Raw genomic sequence first — 8067 nt, 5'->3', positions numbered from 1 at the left:
GGTCAGGCCCTGGCCCGCTTCCATGGTCCAGATGCACCAGGACCAACCCCGGCAGGAACTGCCCTCGCCGGTGTAAGGGCAGGGACCAGGTCGCTCTGCGTGTGTGTGTGTGTGTGTGTGTGTGTGTGCACGTGCCACCCCCTGCTGGAGGGGCTGAGCACTGCTCTGTGTGTGTGTGTGTGTGTGTGTGTGTGTGTCTGCCGCCCCCTGCTGGAGGGCTGAGTCCTGCTCTGTGTGTGTGTGTGTGTGTCCCTGCCGCCCCCTGCTGGAGGGCTGAGTCCTGCTCTGTGTGTGTGTGTGTGTGTGTGTGTGTGTGTGTGTCCCTGCCGCCCCCTGCTGGAGGGGCTGAGCCCTGCGCTGTGCGTGCATGCGCATATCCCAGAGCCTGCAGCTCCACCTGACCCTGTGTCCGGCTGGCGTGTGATTGTGCGTCTGAGACAGCCTGTGTCTCCGGGCGTGTGGTTCTGCGTCCGGCGGCTCGGGGATGCACCGGCTCACACAGAGCGGGGACACCCGCCCCTCTGGCCAGCCCAGGCCCCCAGAGATCCTTGTGAGGAAGGATACGGAAATCGGGCAATTTATTGCATTGAATTAAAGAGAGAGTTTGCCAATTGCTGGCTGTGTATTGCCCCGGGTGGAATCACATCGGCACCACGAGGCCCTGACGCCGGACAGTGGGGAGAGAGAGAGAGAGAGAGGTATCTGTGGGAATAGATAGATAGATAGATAGATAGATAGATAGATACAGGGGTGCATATGGGGATAGATAGATAGATAGATACAGGGGTGCTTATGGGGATGGAGAGGTAAATATGGGGGTGCGTATGGGGATGGAGAGCTAGATACAGGGGTGCGTATGGAGAGAGAGAGAGAGAGAGAGAGAGAGATAGATGGGTGCATATGGGGATAGATCGATAGATCGATAGCTAGATAGATAGAAGGGTGCATATGGGGATGGAGAGGTAAATGCGGGGGTGCGTATGGGGATGGAGAGCTAGATACAGGGGTGCGTATGGGGATAGGTCGCTACCGAGTTAGCTAGCTGTCCCAGCACCTAGGCTCAGACCGCAGCAGGTTACGCCCTGACTGTCCCTGCTTACAGACGGGGAACGTGAGGCCAGAGATGCTGTGACTCGCGCTGGCTGGGAAAATGCAGTTCAGGTCCGTGATCATTTTCCCGTGTTTCGGCGGGCGGGGGGGGGGGGGGGGGTTGGGGGGGGTGAAACATCCAAGCTGAAGCAGGAGAAAAGGCCCCAAACGCTCAAACACCTCCACAGACCCGAACTCCTGCGACAGATCGTTTCAGAAACACCGAGAAGGGGTGGCTTTTTTGAAGGAAATGTTGCCAGGAGGCTCATGGGGTGAGGGGCACCGGCCTGGCCACTTTCACAGCAGAGTTGAAACCGAGCAGGCCCTGTACAGTGGGGTCCATTTCACGCTGCCCCCCAGGCGCCCCGGAATCTCTCTAGACGTGAGGAGGCCACGAGACCCCGCCCCTCGGTGGCCCCGCCCATTGCTCCTCCTCTTTGCCCCGAGGCCCCGCCCCCGGCCTGGCTGGAAACCAGAGCCCGGCCATGCTGAGAGCCACCCAGGGAGCCCGGGCTGCAGTGGGGAACCCCGGCCCCTCCACCTGCCCTGGGCGGCACACCCCAGGGGCCAGGGACATGGGCTAGGGGCTGCTCTCAGCCGTCCCGGCCTTGCACCCAGGGCAGGTGGAGGGTCTGGGCTCCCCACAGCGGCCTGGACTCCCTGGGCAGCTCTTGACACGGAGCTGAGCCAGGGGGCAGAGCCTTGGGGGAGAGAAGGGGCGGGGCCACGGAGAGAGGTGGGGTCTCGTAGCTTTCCCACATCTACCACGATCCCGGCGTTCTGGCCCAGGTTCTGGCAGTGGGTGGTTTAAGGACCCGCAAAGCACGGGGCTGCGTCCCTGCCCTTCTTGGCTAATAGCCATTGACAGGCCTATCCTCCAGGAATTGATCTCATTCTTTTTGAACCTGGGTCACAACATCCCCTGGCTGGAACCGTGCCTATGGGGCTGGAGGGAGGGGAGGTAGATGTGGGGAGGGATGGTGGGTGCAGGGGGATGGATGTGTGGGCAGGGCTGGAGGGCGCACGGGGGATAGATGCGGGAGTACGGAGGCTCCCAGGAGTCTCGACTGGGCCCCTCTGGCTTGGGGGACCCCAGACACTCGGTGGGAGGCCGGGGTGGGTCAGGGAGACCCCAGAGAATGATGGGAGATGGGCTGTGGGGCCAGTAGTACTCTGAGATGCCCCAGGGGCTCATGGGAGTCCTGATGTGGGCCCTGTGGGGTGCCCCAGAGGCTCAAGGGAGTCTCGCTCCGGGTCCAGGACGGTGCTGTTAGGTTCCCTTTGCCCAGTGCCGGCTCTGAGCAGGGAGTCACCGAGCCTCAGGGCTGGGGACATTCCTGCCAATTTGCTCCCGGCTGGGCCGCTCCCTGGGCTCAGCTCCGGCCAAGAGCTGCCTCTCGCTCAGCCTCACGCTGCCCCTAGCCAGGGCAGGAGACTTTACCCCTCTTCTAACCAGCATCACCTCCTCCCCTCCCAGAGCTGGGGAGAGAACCCAGGTGTCCTGACTTCCAGCCCCCGCCACTCTAGCCACTAGACCCCACTCCCATCCCAGAAGCACAGAGAGAACCCAGGAGTCCTGACTCCTCCCCTGCCCCCGAAACCACTAGACCCCACTCCCCTCCCAGAGCCGGGGAGAGAATGCAGGAGTCCCAGGGGCTGTGGGGGGAGTGTCTCTGAGGAGGAAGGGGTCACCAGACTGGAGGATCTGAGAACAGGATCATCATTCACCACAGAGCAAGACTGGGATTGTCCACCATCCCTGGCGGATGGGCGTGGTTCTACCTACCCAAGTGAGGGGTCAGGGTCACTCTCGGTTTTCATTTTCTCTTTCCCCCTCCCCCCTTCTCTTTCCTTTCCCCCTCGCTCTTTGGGGAGCAGGGGACACTCAGACCTGGCTGAGACACTCCCCCACCCCCCGACACACACACACACATCTGTGGATTGATAGGTAGATAGACAGAGGCTGTGTATGGGGCAGGAGGGATGGATGGTTGAACCCCTTCTGCTGGGTAAGCTCCCCATAGACCAGGACCCACCAACTCAAAGTCCCAAGCCTTAAGCTAACCACTGCAACCAGTGTCTTGGAGACAGGCCCCTGGGGTCCTTGCATTACTGCCGAATCAAGTCAATGCTAAAGCTAGTTCTATGGGCCACAGACACAATTCCCAGCAGGTGACATTGATGTAAACAGAGTTACTGTCCCCTCTGATATTCTGGGGGACCCCGCGCACCTCCTATTGCCTGGGCTTCTGAAACCGAACCCTGACTGCAGAGGTCCTGGCAGAGGGAGGCTCAGTTCCACACTCAGCCGGTGCGGCATGGCTGCTGAATGGGCTCCTGGCGGATTGAAACCCCGTTGGCGATGCTTCCAGACCCATCCGAATGCTGGTGCTGTCTGCGTCACTGCGGCTTGCTGGGCTCTTCACCACCTCTGTGAAACCAGAGCCGAGCCATTTCCCCCCGATGGACCTATGCCAGCGAGGGGCCCCTGTGCGGGTACCAGGAAGTGCCAGCTACCCTGCAGGAGCTGGTTACACCCAGGCAGTAGAAGTCAGGGATGCTTTGTGCCCCACATCCTCGACTTGCCTGGCCCAATGGAAGAGGGGGACTAATGCCCCTATGAATGTGCTTGTGGGCGGGAAGGAGCCAACTAGTTTTGGGGGCCAGTGGTTCAGCGCTTGGCAGGGGTGTGGCCTTGTCCTTGTGAATGCCATGATGAATAGTGAATTGAGGGGCAGGGCTGGGTTTCTATATGGCCTTTAGTGACGTGTGAATTGCTGCACCCCCGGGAAGGGTTTTTCCTTAGTAAGGCACAATTGCTCCAGGTCGTGTTTTTAGCTTCATTATCTCAGATCCCAATTCCATCATCTGCGGCAGGGCAGCAATAAACTTCCTTGATGTAAACAGGTCTTAAAGCAGCCCAACGGTCGCCCACAAACGCCGCCTAAAGATGCAGCCCGCTGAGGACTATGGAGGAGGTTTTGTCTGGAGGGGACAGAGCCAGGCTGCCTTGAATCACTCTCACCTGCAGGGTTTGATCATCTGTTGAATGCGGTCTGCGTTCAGTGGGACAGTCGGGGAGAGGACAGGAAGGCGCGTTACAAGTCTCAGAGGCAGCGAATGCTTGTTCGTGGGGTAATGACTCAGAGGGGGAAACGAGGAGCAACAAGACAGCCGCAGATAGAAATCCAGCTTCCCCAGAAGCAGGGTGTTAAAAATCCAGGAGACTGAACTGAATGGTGCTACGAAGGGATGGTGGGATAAAAACTCCCAAAGGAACGAGGGAAAAACCCTCCACTTCCTAGACGACCGCAAAAGCTCCGTTTACCCCACAGGGCGTAGAGACCTTGTAATGATGCGGTTGGTAGCCCTGTGATCCAGTGGTTCCCAACCAGGGGTGCGCAGGGCCGGCCTTAGGAAAAATGCCATTCTGGACCAACTTGTATGTTAGCGCTCCAGGCCCCCATGGGCGTGGTGACCCCCCCATTGCCCCTGGCCTCTGTGGGTTACCCAGGATCCCCCCCCTTAACCCCTAACCCCAGCACCCCCCCATCCTGTGCCCATGTGGGGAAACTGACCTGGCTGTAGATTGCAGCTGGGTTTGCTGCTCGCTTCCCCCCGCCATTGAATGCTGATCCTCCGCCCCCCCCCACCAGGGGGGTGCACCACTCCCCCCCGCATTCTCCTCCACTAGGAGGAAGCAGGGAGAAATCTTGCCCCCTCCCGCGGCACTCCCCTACCAGCCAGGAGAAGTTCAGGCACGGTCGCTACGCCCCTCTGCGCTGCCGCTCGGTGCCCCCTTGACCATGGCGCCCCGGGCGGGCGCCCTCATGGCCCGCCCCCAAGGCCAGCCCTGGGGATGCACTGCGGCCTTCCGGGGGCTGCCACACCTCATCTAGACGGGCCTCGTTCTAGGACAGGCGACGGAAGCGGCTCTAGCGAAGTCAGGACAAACTGCAGTTTCCGACGGACGACGACTTGCTCCGGCCGCCCACCGAAATGCAGGAGCGGTATTTACATTCCAGTTGGTTCATGCCGCAGTGATTAGTAATGACATTATAAGTCTACGGCAAAAAGGAGAAAGGCAGCAAGTTTCCGGTGCGTGTGCTGTGTGACGCTTCTGGGGGCCGATGTCTGATTTTGTGAGCAAGTCGTTTTTCAGGGAGGGGGAACGTGGGGGTGGGCACGACAGAGCAGGCTCCTGAAAGGGGGGCAGGCGTCCGGAGCCGCTGCTGTAATCTGCCAGGCCAAACTTTTCTGCGCCTTTCCCTTGCCATTTCTACGCGCTCTGCAGCAGCAAAAGCCAAGCGGGACCATGAAAGTCACCGAGGCTTTGACGGCAGCTAACAGGTTGCCGAAGGGGACGCGCTTCTGGGCGCTGTGTGCCTGGGGGGAAAGGGGAAGCCAGCAAAGCAAATTGCTTCAAACCGGAATCTGGCAGAATGAGATTAACAGTCGGGCCCCGTAAAACATCTAATGGGGATGTAAAAATATTTAAATTAAGAGACAAGGTCCAGCATCCTTTTAGACAAGGCGAGGTCTGATGTACATGTACAAGGTAAAGCAAACCCCTCTTACGGGGCCTCTAACCTGTAAGCCAGGGGTCCCCAAAATGTGGGGCATGTCCCCCTGGGGGGGGCGGAGGAACGTCTGGAGGGCGCGGCAGAGCCCGGGCCAGCCCCCAAGGGGGTGGGGAGGGAGCACCCCACAGCCCCTCCCCGCCCCCAGCTCTGCTCCAGTCCCTCTGCCTGGCCCCATCCCCAGCCTCGGCTGCTGGCCCTGGCTCCATTCCAGGCCCGGGGTCAAGGCTGGGGCCGGGAGCGGAGCCGGCCAGCACCACAGCCTGCCCCAGCCTCGGCCACGACCCCACTCCCAGTCCCAGACCCACCCCCAGCTACGGCACCAGCCTGGCCCCCTTATCCCTGCCTTTGTCCCCCACCCCCTCGAGCTGCAGCCCCACTCCCAGCCCCGGCTCCGGGGCGGGGCAGGACAGGGGTAGGGGGGATGTGACCCTGACAAGTTTGGGGAGCACTGCTGGAAGTGGTGGAGAAGGCAGTAGGAAAAGAGCCTTAGGTGAAATTCAAACACAGGATTTATATTGTTTTTTACGTGCATGTCTGTATTAGCCACATTCTGGCCCTAAAACTAGGTGGGTTCACGTTTTCAGCTATGAATGTACATAGTCCTCCTTTAACTACTCGGCTGCCGTGCATCATCATTCCAAAACCAGGCCTCATGTTAGCTGTGATTATGCATTTACCCAGCAGGGTAAAGGAAGGCGGCAGGATATAATTTTTCTGCTTTACCCGGGAATTATTCTTCTACCAGGGTACTGAAGCCAACCGCCTTTGCTACCCACAGCACAAAGCCGGGGTAGTCAAGATCCACATTTCTTGGTCAAGGTATAGTCAAGGTCCAGACGCCGGGGAAAATAATAAAAGAAAAATAACAAGAATCATGATAAGTAAATTAAAAGATTTTGGGGGTCCGTTCCAAAGCGTCTGGTGGTCCGGATTTGGCCCGTGGTCACTTATTGACTACCCCTGACATAAATCATGGTTGTTGTTATAGGTCCTAATACATCAAAATACAATGTTCACTTATCTGGTCACTGATCCCTTGTCACTTCATAACACAAGAACTAGGGGGCACCAAATGAAATTAACAGGCAGCAGGTTTAAATCAAACAAAAGGAAGCATTCACTCAATGCACAGTCAACCTGTGGAACTCCTTGCCAGAGGATGTTGTGAAGGCCAGGACTATAACAGGGTTAAAAAAAGAACTGGATAAATTCATGGAGGATAGGTTCATCAGTGGCTGTTAGCCAGGTGTCCCTTGACAGCTGGGAATGGGCGGCAGGGGATGGATCATTTGATGATTCCCTATTCTGCTCACTCCCTCTGGGGCACCTGGCATTGGCCACCGTCAGAAGACAGGACACTGGGCTAGATGGACCTTTGCTCTGACCAGGTAGAGCTGTTCTTATGTTCTTATCTCTTGCAATTTTCCCTTTATATTTCCTAAAAAAACACAGCATGTGTTAAAATTTTTCTCTTTAACCCACTTGTGTTTCAATCTAGGCTCCAGAGACTCAAGAAAACACCTGACTAAATCCTATCACTTATTTTATAGGCAAACGAAGGTGTAAACCAAGGACAATTGATGATTTCAACCCTGGGGTTTCCTAGACCTGCTCCAAACAAGGTTTAATCCGTTGGAGGTATGGCTTGCTAGTTTGTTGGGATTTCTTGTTTGCTTGTTAGTTATCGGTTTTGTGCCCCCTTCGCCCTGTGCGCGGGGCGGGTGGGGCCTCGAGGGGAAGAGGCTGAGCCGGGGCAGGCCCTCAGGGCGGAGCATGGGCAGAGTCAGGGGGTGGGACCATAGTCCGGGCGCCAGAGCCCACAAACGGTTAATCTGGCCCTGATCCTCGGAGCAGTAGGATCTCGGCCCCAGGTGGCAGTATACCAAATTTGGGGAGGATTAACGAACACACCCGGAGTGCAGTATTAAGTTTATTCCCTGAACGAATGGTGTCAATTTATATCTATATGTCGGAAAAACTATGTACCTTAAAGGGCTCCCAATGGTCAAATCGGTTCCCCCCAGAATTCAGGGGGGAGCTTACAAGGGGTCACCCCATTCATAGCAATTTCCCCAGGGAGCGGGAAACCTCCCCTGTGCGAGAGCATCCTCTGCCATGTCTTTCACCACCCTGGCATCCACGCGCCACACCTTAGGCTCGGCACCACAGACCTGCTCATCCAATCGCCACCAAGAAATAAGGACTTTCAGGTGTATCCTACTGGCTCCCCCCGCTACGCCATGTGGAGAGACCAGCTTGTAGCCAGACAGCCAGCCCCCCCCTCAGACCAGCATTGCTGGAAACACACGGGAGCCAAAACACCAGGGCACTCCAGCACAGCCTTTGAAGCTGTGAGAAGCACAGGTGTGCTGCTACAATGTGCCTCTGGGAACGT

The sequence above is a fragment of the Natator depressus genome, chromosome 24 (genome assembly GCF_965152275.1).
Source record: "Natator depressus isolate rNatDep1 chromosome 24, rNatDep2.hap1, whole genome shotgun sequence".
NCBI classification, from domain to species: domain Eukaryota; kingdom Metazoa; phylum Chordata; order Testudines; family Cheloniidae; genus Natator; species Natator depressus.
Note: the sequence above shows the minus strand (reverse complement) of the source record.